Consider the following 17,988-nt stretch of genomic DNA (forward strand, 5'->3'; position numbering starts at 1 on the left):
ACAGCTTAAATGTCAAAGGAAGTGCAGCCGAGATGCACAGACAATGAGATTCCTATCGGTTTGTCCTTTCCTTGCTCGGGGCAGCTCCGTGGGATAGATCGCCCGGCTGTTACCTAGCAACAGGTGGTAAGAAAGATACGGGCCGGGCTCGGAGGAGGAGAGAGGAGAGGCTACTCGAGAGACCAAAACCACTGTTCTCATCCATGAATTATCCTAGTTCTGAATAGTGTAATACTGATCCCAGGACCTGCATGAATACCCACTGGCACTTGAGGCCTGGTCGTGGAAATTGAATGACATGACTTGTACTCTGTACTTGGCAGAGCATCAAGCACTGCCCTGATAGCAGACACTATTAGAGCGATGACAAATCCAATGGAAATTTGTTGAGGGGGGGAATACTGTGACGACCAGCAGCAGAAAAAATCATACGTCACTATGAGTGAATGTGAAGTGGGTGAAATACTGAGAACAGGAGTAATCGCTTGTACAACACGAGTTCTGTGATATTTTGGTATATTGATATTGTTAACACAGAGCTGCTCTCATACTATTTGTCTTAGTAAGGATTAATAATCACTGCTCTAATCCAGGTTAGTATGTGGCTATTGGCTCAGTTGATTGAAAGAAATATTTCGGACATAATCAAATTACTCCTTTTTTTTAACTTTATGCAACAAGAGAGAGAATTCTACAAGCCCCCAGAGTCAAAGGTCATCTTATTTAAAAAATCAAAAACTTTCAAGAATCTTTTATTATAAAGTACATTTAACAACCAAGGTAATTCTATATATTTTTTTGTGCACTCATAATATAATATCTCAATGTTCCCTTTCATTTCCAGGAAGGGAGCCTGTTGCATCTGTACAGTATCAGGACAGTAAGAGGTTTTGATCCGGTAAACTGAAAAACCTTTGATGTTACATGTTACAAACTACAGATGCAGGAGATCAAAAAAAGTTGTACTCTCTCTTAAATTTTTCCCTCGAGGCCACAGAATTAAATTAATTACACAATGAAAGAGGTTCCAGGAAAGTTTACAGATGTGAAAAGACCGGAAAAAGGCTAAATTCAAGGGTCAGATCCACAGCAGAGCACCGAGCGCAGCACCAAGTTCAACGAGAGCAGCACAAATAGAGCAGAGAGAGAAGTGGGGGGGGGCGATACGGGGAAGGTGTGATTTTCTTAGGTGCGTCTGACAGTTTGAGGCCGACAGCCCCCGATGAGCAGGAGCACGCGAGTTCACAGCTGCTGCTTCTGAACATCAGTGACTCGCTCCCGTGTCGAAACATCACTTCATTCAGTCCAGTTTGTGATGAGTCATGCTTCGCTGCTCGGCCTGATACAGCTGACATCACATATTTAGAGCTTACCTCGCTCCCCTCAGCTTATACCCCCCCCATCCACCTCCTTTATTTCTTCCCTTCTTCATTGTCCGACCTCCTCATCCTCACCTCCCCCTCCTCCTCCTGATACAACCCCGCAGGTCACTCCCTTCAGTATTCTCACTCGGACTCGTCCACGTCGCTCTCCGACTCTTCTGCGTCTCTCGCTCTGAAGCCCGGGGATGAACTGTCGGAATCTACCGAGGGGGTCATTAAGTTTGTGTCACCATGGCAACAGCTTCTGCCGCTGCTGCTATAATTCGCAAGCAAATTTCCGCGGCTCTGTAAACACACGGAAAACCGCAAAAGCCTTTTGAACAATCCCTGCTTTCGAGGGATGATTTGAATGAACAGCCCACGAGTCTGAGCACTGAACGTCATCGGGTGATTCTCGATGATTCTCGATCAGCTGCTGCGATGATTGAACACATCTCTCTTTGTGCTGCTTTTTCATATTAAACTCAACGATAACCACTGCACATTTCGGTGAAGACATGAGTGATTCATCTATAATCTGTAACTTTTGTCTCGTTCAAACAACAGAACAGACGACAGAGTATAATATCATCGTCACCTTCTCTCCTCCAGTACAATTCATTCACATTGTTATTCTGTCTTCTTCGTTATTCAACAACACAGAAATAGTCGGATGCTTTGATTGACGATGTGAGATTCTATTATGAGTTTCTTCAAAAGGAAAGGGCAGTGTCCCATTCGTCAAGTTGTTTATCCTCGCAAAGATCTTCTCCTTTATCGTCTTTATCGAGAGTTAAAGATGTTGTTTTTGCTCAATAAGTGATTTTAATTCAATAATTTTGTCGCTGTTTAATTTTCTTTCTTTCAAACTTATGAATTATTGGATAAACGGTTCCAGCTTTAAAAGTTGACTCTCCAGCGCAGTGCAGGTCGATCATCTCTTTCAACCGTAACAACCAAAACCTCAAGAAATCATATTAAACTTCCTCTCTATGAAAGCTGAGTGTTAGTGAAACCTCTTCATGGTGTTATTCTCCTGTGGGGGAATAGTGGGTGGAAAATTACTTACTTTGCACTTCATCATGTCGCTGACCCTCTGCTCCATGGACTGCCCGGCTTTGGGTCTGACCAGGATGTAGAGGGCTTTGACCTCGGGGCACGACCTCAGCAGCTTCTCCACCAGCACTTTTCCCATGAAGCCCGTGGCCCCCGTGATCATGACATTCTTGCCCGCGTAGTATTCTGCTATGGACGTTATGGACGCCATGCTGCTGCCCCTCTGAAGATGTCTGTCAGTCTGGTTGTTCCCTCTGTTGTCTGCTCCTCTCACCCGTCGAGGTCCTGGCCTTCAGGCAGCTCCTGCAGAGGGGGGGGGGTAAGAGTTAATACAAACTGAATCAGGAAGTAACTCACGAAAGCTCCGGTCGTAAAAACAGACCCTAAACCGTGAATCACAGTGATATGAGTCTAGGTCGCAAGAAAAAGAGAAAGGGATAGAGAGATGGAAATGTTCAGGGGCGGTTTGGCATCTGTTAGTGTGTGTGTGTGTGTGTGTGTGTGTGTGTTATCCTGCACAGACAGACACACAACGACCCAAGATAAAGTGGCCCTAACTCGCCCTTCATGTCTTTTCTTCAAGGATTTTTGACTTGTTTCTCGATGTCCGGCCGCCTTCATTCTACGCCAACTTATTGGATCAATTGCATCTCTAATGACGGCGGTGTAATGGACCGTGTCTGCTTATTTGGGCCAACTCAATACAATAAATCAGGAGCTGCGTCCGCTGCTTTAGCAGTGGCAGGCGGCCAGGTCCTACGTGGTCCTGATTACGGCAGAGACATCGGATAGAGGCGGCTGTGGCTCCCGGCTCCTGACTGAGGGCTCGGACGCTGGTGATTAGCTTCACTACCGATGCCAGGTTTCCTGTACAGTTCACCGACACAGGCTGTCAGGAAGCAACAGCAGAAGCAACAGTTGGCCCCAAAACAAGCATATTTAATTTTCCTGTCCACTGATGAAGACTGCGCGGCTTGATTCGGTCTGAATTAGGAGCATCTGTGGTCAATCATCTAAATACATCACAATTTATTTCCACTTGGAATCTTATCTGCCCTATTAGTACTACAAGGGGGGAGACCTCTGTGCCACTCAATCAACAACTAAGGCTGCGACTAACGATTATTTCACCTTGAACCTGTCTGAGCCACAGGGAAAACTAACCAAGCCGGCACATTTACGATGTCAGACTTTGTTCTCATCTTCGTCACGTGACCTTCGCTGCAGCCTCCAGCCCCAATGAGAAATGAGTGTCACGCCGTCTGCAGCTCGCAACCATGCTCCCAATGTTGCTGCTCATTTGTATGTAACCACGACAACGACGCACGACTACAGCACAGGCGTCTTCACAATGTTGGAATCGTCCTCTTTCCCCCCGAACAAGCGAACAGTCATTACGTGTTCAGTCACAACTTGGGAAAAAAGCCGGGGCTGCTGGGACGCTTATATGCAAAAGCTTGCCAACATTAGCACAGCATTAAGTCCGGGCAGATGCTTGATCAGCACTTTCAGAGACTCAGCAGAGCAGTGATTTGTACACAAGATCTGTTTTCTTTCCCTCCGTTTGTCTTTCATCCTGCCTCCCGGGCAGCTGATTCCCGGCAAAGGCAGAAGTCAGCAACAACAAACAACCTTGTATGTACTTGCTTTATATCCATTCTGCCTTCTGTGCATGCAATATTGAATTAGGCTCCCTTTACAAACAGGGTGTGCGTTGGATTTAATACTCCTCTCGTTCGCAGTCAGAGAAACTAAAGCCCGAGTTTCAAGCAGCACCCACCGAGTCTCACTTTCACACAAACTACTTTAATCCTCATTTTAAAACATTTTTACCCAGGTGTATAATTTACAAACAAGTTCATGTATGTCCAGATTTACTACTCTGTATGCACAGACACCGAAATTAAAAAAAGGTCAAAGTCAAGGTCCTCTGCTGAGACATTCCAGCTTGTGCTTCTCAGTTATTCCCTGTGGACACGAGGACAAGGGCAGAGAGTCACTACGGATTAATGCCTGTCAATGGAAATGTTCCTGCAGCTGGAAAAGTGGGATCGCACATAACCCAGATTCATGATTCTAACACACACACACACACACACACACACACACACACACACACACACACACACACACACACACACACACACACACACACACACACACACACACACACACACACACACACACACACACACACACACACACACACACACACACACACACACACACACACACACACACACACACACACACACACGGTTCGACAGCTCCACCTCTTCGCCTGTCACTCTGGCTGAAGGTGTTGAGCCTTTATCTCCCACAAGGCAACATGGGAAACACTTTCTGCCTCCTTACTGAATTCTTAACGCAATTATTTGGGCTGATAATGCTTGAAATCTTGTGACACTACAGTGTGATGACACCTGAATACTGGTACAGATAGTAGAAGCAGAGAAATATAACCGAGCCTGATCAAATCCTTACGAGAATTCATATTTTTGTGTCCAAACCTGAAATAGATGAATATATGAATATCAAACATTTGTCCGAACCCGGCCTTAGCCATTGCCGACCGTTGGGCTTTGGTCGGGTATCCAGTTTATTGGAGACAGACACAAACCCAATGATAATAGGTTGAAAGACTGAGTCAAAAGCAGAATGAGAAACATGAGTTGGACCGTGACCACAATATTCAAGACATCAGAAAAAGGCAACACAGATTTTCAGTGAGAATCATTCAGAGCAACATCAGACCCAGTGCAGTTTCCTGACATGCATGAAAACACTCCCCTGCTTCCTGAGGTCGTCAGCATGTTTTCTTTCCCTTTATTCTTTTCATGCTAAAAATCACTATGGTTAGTATTACAGTGTGATATTTAACCAACGGACACCGTAAAAGATTATAATCATACTAACGTCCACTGTCGCCAAATTGTTTGCATTCAACTAACGCTGATATTTTGTCCCATCTCTGACATTTGAGGACAACGTCTGCACTTAACATAACAAGTTGTGGCATAAGAAAGGAGCTGAGCTGCAGAGGTTTGCTGCACTCTGGCCTGATTTCATGCTACCTCGTCTTTTTTTCTCTGACTGAAGGTTTTTCTGTGTTTTCCCTCAAAGCCTCCCTCTCCCCAGGAGGTCCACGCTGTTTGGCGGAGGCAGGTAGTTTAAAGCGGCGGCTCTGCGGTTCCCCTGCTGCCTCCAGCCCTTCCTCACTCACATCCATTAGCGGGTCAGCTGAGTGCTGCTGGAGACACAGGCGAGAATCGGGCACTACAGCTGCACGCCCGCTAAAGCCATTATAAACGGACAAAAGCCGACAGAGGCGGGAGGGCAGAGTAAAACGTTGCAAAAATGCAGCCAATAATTAAGGAAGCATTAGTCAACTTGAATGCCACTGCCGAGCAGCACAAAGTGAAAGTCACTTAATAGCACACTGCCAACAGGGTAAATAAAAACCCTGAAAAGCTGAGTTAAGTGTACAACCCCTGAGGGCAGTCGGTTTTACATCCCGCTGCCAACACAGAGAGCTAAGACATGTACGAGCCAGGACACAGAACAGACTCCGGGACCAAACCAGTCTCATCCAGGAGACTCAAAAGAAACCACAACAAACACTAGAACCCACATCTCCTGAATCTCCCAGATACAGTCATTACCCACACAAAATACAATCATCAATAAGTCCTTAACTACGTGATAGTGTTGCTGTCCTTGTCGTTTTCAGGTACTTGTCGATGACAATCTCAAGTAGAGAGAAAGTGAGCAGGTGCTTTTCTCTTTACGAAGAAGGAGTGGACGTGGGTAACGACAGAAAAAGAAAATCCTGCTCTTATTTTGCATCAGTCTAGTTTATAGTATTCTCTGCTACTAATATCTCAGGTGTGCGAGTCTGCAGAGAGATTGTGTTTGATATGCAGCTACGAAACAAGTCTGGACAGAGATAACGTTTGTTTTTAAAACGCCACATGTAGCTGTATTGTCACTTAGCCACGCCCATTGGCACCGCGCCGTTTTTAGTTTTTTTAAAAAAGGCAAAGAAATTACACCACCACTCTTACAACATCGTCACGGCTACACGTGGTTACTGAGCTCTTCAGACGAATTTAAGATAACAGAAGACTGAACTCAAGTCAACAAGTTCAAATTCTTTCCTTGGAATAAAAACACATCATTTTTCCATGATGATGAATCACTTAAAAACAACTTTTCCAGCTCCACTCCCCCGCTCCAGCACATGAGATATGTGACACGGCCCTTTACACAAACCCACGTAATTGCACAGCACTTTTAAAACCCTTATCCGAGATTACATTACCGGACAAAAACTAGCAGGTCTGCTCTTCCTTGTATTTTTCCCCCGAGGCAGCTAAAGGCTAATCTAATTAGAATTAATTATGTTGGCCGTGGGCTTCGAGGAATTAAGCTGTGTCTCTTTAATATAATCTTTATTTTTAAAGTAGAAAACATGAGCCAGTTTCAAATCTACACATGAAGGTCACTGCTCGCTATCAGATGCCAGGCCAGAGGAGATTGTGTGTGTGTGTGTGTGTGTGTGAGAGAGAGCTTGTGTTTCTGTGTATTGGCAAACACGTGCAACAGTGCATTGTCTACATTTCGTGTGATGGCAGAGGGATTGTGTAATGACACCAGCCGCCTCTGAGTGACGCAGCCTCTTGGTGCTGCAGCGTCAGTTTACTCCTGGCTCAGGCCCAGACAGGCAATAGTAATCTGGATGCTGTGCCAGGGCCGTGAGTTCATGAACCTGCCCCGTGTGGTCATCGCGGTGCGAGTCCCAGCCGCTGCTTTCGAGTAATGAAAACATAACACTCCCCTGGATGCTGTCGTCTTCAGCACTGAAACAACTGAAGCTCTGTGTTACAACACTGCCACTGAAGAGTGTGTGTAAGAGGAAGATGCAACTAGTGGTGCCATGAATACCTTTCCCTTTTAGCTCTACTTTTACTTACTCCCTTATCTTCCTTTGGTGTTTCTTGTGATGTCAGTTATGATGGTCTCCTCCGATCCTATTAATACGTCTTGCTCTGCGCACTGGGGTAAATGTCATGGTTTGTGTTTCTAACTTGCGAATAACTCATCAATTATGTCAACTGAGGCTTTGTCTGCAACCCAGTGGACATATTTTGTTCAAACTTGTCAAACTGGTTGTAAAAGTGTTCCAGCAGCAGCGACTCTCGTATAGATTCCAGTGTAGACCATTATTGCAACACCACGCCTGTTAGTGCTTGTGCAAAAGGATGATTCATCCTTCAGAATCCACTCTCGATGCATTACTCACTATACAGTGAATATATTGAGTGTTTATTATGTGAGGAGAAGTGAATGAGGGAGTGTTTTGGGACACAACCGTGGGATTTGTTGGATTTTCACTGTGGATGCACTTGGACTGACTTGAAAAGAGAGCTCAGTGGTCTTTTATGATCGATCCGAGGAAGCCATTAACACAGTGGCTGACAAAAGAGCCCCGATTTCTGCAGCCCGACACAAGCTCACATACGCAGACATGCAGCGGCGATGGCAACAGGCCTTAATTGGTGAGGCAGTTTCAAGCCCTTATCACAGAAGCAGACTGGTGCACAGGCCACAGCTGCACTGTCACTTATCCTGCAGACTTATTTTCCAAAAGTGGAAAGAGGCCTGGACCTGGATATCTCTGAGGCCCCTTCAAGCTGCCTTCACCACTCCACACAACATGTTTGCTAATCACTCTGAGGGTAAACCCAGATGATAATTCCTCTCTGCAGGCGGTGACAACAACGGAAAAGGTGACAACAAGGGAAAAGTTAGATCAAACCGAGTCCCGGAACACTGGATGCTCTCATTGTGTCGGCGTGAAGACTGACCCATTAAAATCAAGCCCTCATTTACACATGCATTTAATAAAGATTCCCCGCGAAATGAATGTGATACTGTGAATATTATAACATTAAAAGCCATATCACTCAGCACTGGGGAGACCGACTGCTTAATAACTGCTTTGCTCTTAATCCAAGATGTGCACATGCTCTAATTACATCTGTAATACGCGTTAGTGTAAAACGGAAACATCGGTGACATGATACAGACACACACTTTCTTCGAACGCAAGACTCATCCATGCTTTTGAAGAAACACACGCTCTGGCTGCATGGAAACCAATATCTGTGACCGAGTGATTTGATCAGCTCTGCGGTGCAAAGACAGATCACAGTGAACACACTGCACTTAATATGGTACTTCACAAACGTGCTCAATAGCTTCACCTTTTGTCAGGTTCATATAGTTAATGACAGAGCAGCTCTTGGTGGTGAGCGTTTCGAGTATCACAACCACCACCCACCCATCTATCCACCCATCTATCCACCCATCCAACCATCCATCCATCCATCCACCCATCCACCCATCCAACCATCCATCCGATAAGAGCCGAAGTAGAAAACACCACCACAACACTGACGGTTTTTGAACACGAGAGGCATGAACATCTACAGATTATTTCCAATTTACGCTGCTAGTGGACAGAAACGCAACAGGATTTAACTCTATACCTTTGTAATCTTATCTTATTTGACACAAGGGAACAGCCACCCCCCCCCCCCCACACACACACAAAGCTCTTTCCAATCCCATTGGGATATTATCGCATGCAAACGATGGAACTTTTAATAATGCAGCTAAGTGGTTGTTGCCAATTTCCAATTTCTGTCAATAAAAGACAAATCTGTTGTCCCGGGACAGGCTTGTTGTTGTTGATATGTGTGTTTGTGAGTGTGTGGGTGTGTGTGAGTGTGTGTCAGATGTCCTTAAGTGTGTTTTAGAGAAAAGAGGTAGCAATCGGCTTTAGCTGTCTGCTGGATACCAGACGAGGAGGAGAATGAGAAAGGCCGCTCTCTTCCTGGTGCCGGAGGGAAGATGTGGTTCATGCTTGGGCGAGAGTCACTGATGTGTTACCGAAAATTTGATCAAATGTTTTCTTCTGGTAAACGTGGTTATCGCGCCAGGATTTTAAGCTTTATCTGAGCTGGTTAAAGTAAGCAAACACTTCAGTGGTCAGTGTCAAATATCTTTAAAATGTCTGATACTTAACTCATTGAAACCTGCAGAAACCCTGTAATGATAAACAGTCGATCCATGACTAACACCTCCTCTCTATAGTATTTCTCAATTCTGTGTAAATTGGCACGACTCCTGCTGTCGTTACCACAGCAAACCACACTGACAAGTGTCGACACAGTAGGCAAATATTAAGCCTTGATGACTTAAATAATTAAGTGACTCACGCTGCCCTTTAATCTTCATACTCATCGCTGCGTTAACCTAGTCTGCTCCACATCAGAATCAAAGCAGGCATTAAAAACACGAGGAAATACCTCGGGAGGAAAACAACCCTTACTTTCAACAACAACTTGCTAATTGACCGCATTCTTTTTTAAAGAGCGGCTGCACTCTTCACTCTGAAGCAGCCCTGGGAGCGGCTGCCCTTTATCTCCTCTTGACCCCGGCCACTTCTGCTGCATTGTGTCATTTGTGAGGAGGTTATGATCCCAGTAAGCTCCTGCTCTAGCATTTCTGTTCAACCAGTCAGGGGGGGATAGCAGGTTAGACAGGCTCAGCTCTCTGGGAGAGCAAAGACTGACAGGAGGAAACTATGCGTATCTTTAGCTGCCAGCCACAAGGTCGATGTATGGGAGGCTAGGTATTTATCCAATAAGTTCCGGATATGGAGAAAAAGGTTTGACCTAACGGGGTCTTTGACAAACATCTCTTTCCAAATTAGCCCCAGGGGTTTTTACTTGTTGCTCCCTTAAAAAGTAACACTAACTTAGAATGTCACATGTAAAGAGTTTGACTCCTACAGCAGCTAAAGGACATGATGAGGGCAAGTCCAGGCAATCAGCCTGTCATTGCTTCACCTGGAGACAATCTTGTTCCTCTTGTTCCACTTGTTTGTCGGGGGGGGTGAGATACTTGCGTCCTTTCAGTTTCCTGTCTGTAGAGTTTTAGACACGTCACCAACCCGTCCCCTGTAGCTCGCTGTGTGTTTCCTAACATGTTCCTGCTGTTTTCTCAAATGAGCTCACTGACATTTTATCCGAAGGCTGGCAATAAAAACAGTTCTGGAAAATGTTGGGAGCAACTAAGTCGGAAATTGGCGTTCTCACGCTGGATCTACAACTGGAGTTCAGTGCATGTTTGAGGGCAGCTTTAGATTCAGATTAACACGCCAGGAGGCTCAGGAGAACCACATATGAAGAGGGTGCTGCAAAGTGACCGTATCTACAGCATCTGCTTGAGCCTTCAATGAAGTCGATGTCCTCCCATTTAAAGTGGCAAGAGACAACTTTCACCTCCAAGTGTTTCCAAGTGGAAATTTAGATTTAACCAACCTGCAAACTTGTTTAGTTCCTCAAATCACAGATTATTTCAGCCACATTGATAAAAGACGAAACAAAGTTTATCCTCAGGGTGAATGTGGGTTCAACACAATCCCTCCCTGTTGCCGCCGTGGCCCCTTTCTCCTGCTCATTTATCCTCACATTCCACCGCCTTGGCACCAAATGCTGAATCAAAGGTATCTGGGAGTTCCCCTGAGAACCAGTGAACCACAGGTGCAGGGACTCCGCTCCTTCTTTAGAACTGGCTCGGCAGAAAGGCCACAACCACAGTGTGTGAACTACTTTGATCTTATTTCGTTTGTTTCTTTAAAAAAACACCCGCATTTGCTTGTTATTTGTTTTACTAAACTATTCAGTTTCTTGCTCTTGAATTAAAGCATTTATATCAGACGCTATTCAGCAGATCTAACGCAGGTCGGATTGGCAAGACCACAACACAAAATCAACACACAGTCCTGCTGTGGCGAGGAGACAGTTTCAGAAGAGCAATCTGTAACTTCCAACACATTCAAATTAGAGCAACGACAAAGCCTACAGTGTCTTTTTTAAGTTATTGCACCATGAGCAAATCTCAGTCCTGCCAGATAAAATGTGTGATAGTGAATGGAATGAAGTCGAACAGCTTCGGCCTGTGTGAGCTGTCGATGAAGTCTGCATAGAAGTGCACGATTCCCAGAGAGCCGAAAGCCGAGACTAAACCAGCAGGTTTCACTGAGGGGTTTACTGTCGTACATCGAAAAGAATTCACCAGAGGAGGCAAATCAATCAGGAGATTTTTACACAGCACTTCTCAGAATGTCAAAAACAGAGATGTGTGCATGATGTGTGACATGTTACATCACACTTCAACAAGACCAATTGATAACAATCTGAGGCTAAGGAAGGTGGTGCACTTTGCAGGACTCGCTCCTCCATACAGGAACTGAGTGAAAAGATGTTTATCTGCTGAGGAGGAGTCTTTATATCTCAGCCGTGTCCAGAGGCCGGATACCAAAGATGCAGAAGAGACATACCTCTGCACTTACTGTGCTGTGTGAGAACTCTCTGAGAAATGGAGACACACAGGACGACTGAGAAGAAACTCATCTACTTAACATTCAGAGATTTAAGGTTCAGGCCAATACTGATACTACGGAGTAAAATACATTTCAATGTGAAATTTCTGCTTTGTTTATTCTGTGAAATAAAATTTGATATGCACTTCCGAGAGCAGCCATGTTTTTATAAATCTTTCTAGCAGCATCTGATCAGACTTAATAGAGCTTTGAATACATAACACTTAACTGAGAACAAAATATAGGTCGCCCTGTGATAATTCGCTTTTTGTGATCTCGATTTAGAATTCAGCTCACAGGTCTTTTATAGCTGCGATAGTGGCGAGCAGCGTTTATCATCACACACCCAAACAGCTTCTGAGGGAAACCTGCTCACACCATATGTTATTTAAAAGTTTATATATAGAATCAAATGAGCTACATTCCTACATTTCATCATGGAACTTGTTGAAACATTCAACATGTGCGAGGGGCATCGTGTGTTCAAATATTTGAAAGGAAAGAGTTCCATGACTCAGCACGAGTGGTTTGACTTCATTAAGAAGACGGTGAATGAATTACACGAGACAAACGTCTGATATTGATCAGGGCCGGGACCCCATTGGCTTATTGGGTTTGAATTATGCATGTTTGTTTGAATGAAAGGGAGATAATCAGTGTCCTTAACCTGTTTAGTTCAGATCTACAACATGATTAATGATGACAAACCCTTTAAAAATACAGCTGCAACGATAAGTCAGTTAGTTAATCAATAGAAGACGACTAAGGAACTCATTTGAGGACTTAATAACGGTTTTAATCATTAGAGCCTGCGGGTTTTCAGCTCACAGCCCATGAAACACAATATCTAGAGTTCTGAACGAGACAGGGGGGGAATTCAGGGTCAAACGTCACGGTCTGCGGTCTGATGTGGACCTGAGCTGAGGAGATGAAATTAATATTACATAGAAACGAATAAACATGGAGGGAAGGGTCTGAACTCAAGCTGCTGCCCAGTGGCACATTGATGATGAGGAGGCTCATCTTCATCTCAGTCAGAACACATCAGCCAGGAGGAGGTGATTCAGACGAGTCGCCTCCACATGGCACTGATTAAAAACTAAAAAAGCTGAAGGAAGGTACCAACGTCTTCAACTTTCTATTAAGTTTTTAATCGATAAAAAATTGGATTAATTATAATAATTGACTAACGATCAGAGGCGATTAAACCCGAAACAGGTTTGTATTTTGGTATTAATTAAATGGAAACTGATATTTGTGCCTGAGATTAATATCAAATAGATGTTGATAACCATTTTTACAACTTTTATTGACTTAGGCTTTTAATATATATATAAATAATTATGTGAAAATTTACCAATTCCACTTTCAAACAACTTCCTGGTCCGACTCATCAGGTTGTCAGAGGACACGCAGAGTACAGGGCCACTAAAGGGTTTAGATATAAAGAAGTTCACATTCGATTAAATACAGTTATATTTAGTTTTAACGCTGAGTTGTTTATTATGTGTATTAGTTCTGTGCTTTTCCCTTGAAGGCCGAGCTCCGGACGTGTAGCGGGGAACTGCTGCTCGTTCCCCGGGGCTCCTCCACGCGGACTCGGTTCCGGTCCCGGTGTCTGCCGCCCTACATGCCGGCGGCTCCAGCTCTGCGCTGACACACAACTCTCCACGACCACACAACACGAACAAACAATTCAAATACAACCTCCCAACCCCCTGAATCCATGTCCTCCTTCACCCGCTCAACATCCTCCTTCCCGGCGGAGGAAGATGCTCCAGAGGCGGCGTGCACCTGACCCGGAGCCCCGCTGCCTCCTGCCCGGAGCCCCGCTGCCTCCTGCCCGGAGCCCCGCTGCCTCCTGCCCGGAGCCACCCTCAGCCCCGCATTCCCACACAGCACAGCCGCTGAAAGTAGGATGAAAAGCCGGGAGATAGAGACCGACCTTACCGTGGAAGTGTCTCGGTGCGGGCGGCTCTTCCTCTGGTTGTCAAAGCGGCTGCTGTCTCTCTGCCTCCTCCCACCGGCCTCTGGGCTCCTGCTGCTCGGATACTTCCACCGACACAACACGCCCGGTTCTTCTTATGCACAACCTGCCTGCCCGCGTGTGAGTGTGTGTCTGCGGGGACTCGGACCCGGTGACACTGACACACGGAGCGTGCGGGGCGTGTCCCCCCATCCCCGCCCCGCCCCGCCCCGCACGCCCCGCAGGCACGGCACGGCACGCCCCCTTGTCCCGCAGGCACACGCCACTCCGGAGGAGAAACACATGGAGACGTTTTATAATGGGACTGATTCATAACAGCATGATTATTAAAGTTAATACACAACAATACATACAGCTCAGTAGTGAAATGACACTTGATTATTATTCACTAGTAAATATTTAGTTATTGTTTTTACAACTTGTTAGAAAATGGGCCTTTGGTTTAACAGATGATTAATATAGTTCAGGGGTATTCAACTCAATTTAAAGAGGTCCAGTTAGAGAAAATGTCTTGAAGCAAAGGTCCGGAAGATCATAATGTCTAATATTTAGTGTGATATATATTTAAGTATATAGTAGTTGTTTCAGCATCTGCATGTACTCACCCCCTGACCGTCAAATCAAATTAATTCAGTACAATTCAAAAACGTTTTCATAATGTTAGTTGTCACGTAACGTAGAACTGAACATATATGTATGATTGTAGATATGTGTTATGTTATCTTTAGTCATTGACTAAATTAAAGTAGGGCTGCGTTTCAAAATAAGAGAAATTAAATAAAATTTGAAATTGTGCATGTTCAAATAAAATAAATGGAGAAAAGCTATAATTTCAATTTTTGTTTCACATCTTGACTCAAAACAGTTTTAGAATCACTTTCTTCCCCTCTCCTATCCCACTCCCACTTTTTTCGTCTATTTCTCGCCCTTTCTCAGTCTCACTCCTGTTTCTCCACTTTCTCAGTATCACCCCTTTGTTTCTCTCCCTTTCTCCATCTCACTCCTGTTTCTCGCCCTTTCTCAGTCTCACTCCTGTTTCTCCACCTTACTCCTTTGTTTCTCCACTTTCCCAGTCTCACTCACTTGAATCCACTGTTTCTCCATTTACATATTTAAATATAAATGATTTGGGAAATTGTGATATTTGCATTTGTTATGGAGCCAAGAAAGTTTATGGCCCCCTGTCAATGATCTCAGTCTTTATTGTAACCTGAAATAATGCGCACATAAAAAAATCGATATAACAAGACAAGATCAGAAAGGATCTGGGATCTAATGACCCAGATCCTTCACGCTCACTCAAGCCATGTCTTAAAATGATTTACTCCCGCACATTAATGATCCATCGATCCCTCTGCAGCTGAGATCTGGTGTCGGGACATAAAAACACACAAGGGGGGATCGTTTAATTCCCTGCTCATGTATAATTAAAGACATCAAGTGGCAGGAATCAAACAGCCGCATGTCGGTTATGATCCAGCCGTTTGCCTGGAGAACACTTTCAAGCTCCAGTCGGTGTCGTTACTCCATATCTCACAGCTTCCACCACGAGTCCAGCAGAGTTTCAACTCAGCTCAAGGGCACAGATGCTGCTTCTGTTGCTACAGCAGTTAGGTTACCTAACAACAGTTGGATGGATCTACGGATAAGATACAGGGGGTCAAAGGTCAGAGGTCAAGGTGGCCTCATAATATATGTTTTAGGTCTTTTGACCATGACATCTCAATTCTGGCTTTAAGGGAGTTTCTACAAAGTTTTCACCAGTTGTCACTATCTCACTTTCACCTCTCGGGCTTCTTCCCGCGTGAAAGTGCACAAAGTTTCAGTGGGGCTGGTTGATCTGAGGAGCCTCGAGGATTTAATATCTTTAACAGATGAGGATGTTTTTCAGATTCTGACTTACAGCAATCTTCTTCATTCTTTGTCTAATTCTATTCTTACAAACAAAAATATATAAATCGCAGCACAGGGAGTTAATCTCGGGGGATATTATAATACAAAATGTTCTCAGCACTGCAGTTGTTTTGCAACATGAAGCTCTTCAGTGAGACATCAGCGGAAGAGGTGAAGCAGTTCATCAGATACTGCTGAGAAAAATCTGAGTCATGTCTACTCCCAATTACATCAGTGTGTGTGTGTGTGTGTGTATGTGTGTGTGTGTGTGTGTTTGTGTGAGCGGTGAGCCAACTGGTAAACAGTCTTTTGTGCAGCTTAGACAAAACCCTGAGTTTATCTGAATTCTCCATCTCTGAGCGTTTGAGCCCAACAATCTATAAAATGTGAGGGAGTTCCGTTTAATAAACACATCAGAGGAGGTTCCTCAGGCCTGACTTCCTCCGTGTGCCGAGGCCTGTACTCGGCCCCTCGGTGGAGACGCACATGGCTCAGGACTGATTCGCTCCTGTGGAGAGGACAGGTACCGGCCTCGGCCTGTGCTGCCTCTGCAGGGGAGCGTGTTGTGGTTCTCCTGTGGAGCTTTATCTCTCTGTACACGTGCATACATGTCTTATTTAAGCCTGGAGTATATTCAGCATTTACTCACTGAGGACACACACAAGTAAATCTGAGGGTTTGCTCATATGCTAGATCTACTCTTAAATAAATAAAGATGCTAATCACAGTGTTATCTCTTGTTTTCTTGTGTATTTGAACAGGATGTGTGCGCACCACAAAACCACATCAAGAGGAAGTGTGAACACCAGTGACCGACTTTTCTGAAAGCTGCTACAAATATATTATTCTGCTATTTACTACTGAATGTGCGATGTTGTATAATGTGTAAAATCCCTTTACAATGTTATAAGAGTCTGACTAATAACTTTATGTAAGTTCAGGAATTATGAAACCAAGCCGAATGATGATTTAAACCCTAGACTGTGCTGCCCTCCAGTGGAGACATGGCTGATGTGCACACAGGCTGTAAACCCATGAGATCTTCTATACAAGCCTCAAAGTGGAAAAGAACAAACTATTACATATATTTACAGGAAATATATACTTGAGTAATATCAACAATCAGGGAATTTTAAAGTGTTTTCTGCAGGATTGTACTTCACCATCAGACGGCCGCTGTGTGGCCGGGTAGACACTGCAGAGGAAGAAGCAGTCTGAGGTTATTCATGCTCTGAAAACACTGGGTTCCATACCCCCTGTTCAGTATTTACAACCACAACATAAACAACTCACTAAAGGATTACACTTCACATCATAATGTACTTTTATGCAGATACACAGATCTAGTCCTAAATGTATACTCCATCCGTGAAAGTATATTCAATTGAAAACGTTTTTCAAACTTAACCTGCTGTCTGGAAGAATCCCAACAAGTTGACAAGGCCAAGAACTGACCTGGGAGAAATTTTGTAAAATACTGTAAGGATTTTCTTTACGTGCGTCTAATCATATTTAAAATAAAAGGAATAGTTTGTCATTTTGGTAAATATCCTTATTAGCTTTTTTAAACATCCTACAAGAAAGCAAACTTCCCAAAATGTCAAACAATTCTACCTGTTTCTTTATCATTCTTGGTTCATACAGAAAATTCACAGAAACTATACTTGTACAGTAATAAGCTCTTAAAACGACAGTACTGTACATTATTAACTGTGTATTTGGTGTATAAATGAATAACAGTGGATTTAAAGTCATGTGTTCCCCATGTAACGTTCTTTTAATAAAACCAGGCAACCGTAATAAATCACACAGCAGCATCTCTTCAATGAATCTCTTCCATGTTGTGTCAAGATTTTCTTTTATTTTTGACAGCGTTTCAGAATATCTTACAGGTAAACAAGATTTTTGCAAAAGTTAATATATCCATAGCGTTGCATTTCATAAAAATAATTGCTCCACTTACACTCTTTGTGACCGTCCATAGTACACGGAGTCATATTTATAGATATATTTGTTGGGGGGGGGGTCTACTCGCTGCCATGACACTACATAGTGATGCTGAGTCGTTTCAGAGTTTATGATGCAGCCTGTGTTGCATTCTTCTCCTTCTTCCAACACACACGTCCGTTCTTGTTCTTTCAGCTTTCCAGAGCAAACCACTCAGAGACAGTTTGGTTCAGAGGAGACGTCTCGGCTGTGGAGAGCAGCGCAGCACGCATCGTTCTGTTCCTCGCTTC

The 17,988-nt window shown here is 44.2% G+C and overlaps 1 pseudogene; it reads right to left on the reverse strand.

Moving 5' to 3' along the window:
• Nucleotides 1–15,322, reverse strand: part of LOC132995791 (fatty acyl-CoA reductase 1-like) — a 30,620-nt pseudogene extending 15,298 nt beyond the window's left edge.
• Between the last annotated feature and the right edge of the window lie 2,666 nt (nucleotides 15,323–17,988).

Source organism: Limanda limanda, chromosome 1 (genome assembly GCF_963576545.1).
Source record: "Limanda limanda chromosome 1, fLimLim1.1, whole genome shotgun sequence".
Lineage (NCBI taxonomy): Eukaryota > Metazoa > Chordata > Actinopteri > Pleuronectiformes > Pleuronectidae > Limanda > Limanda limanda.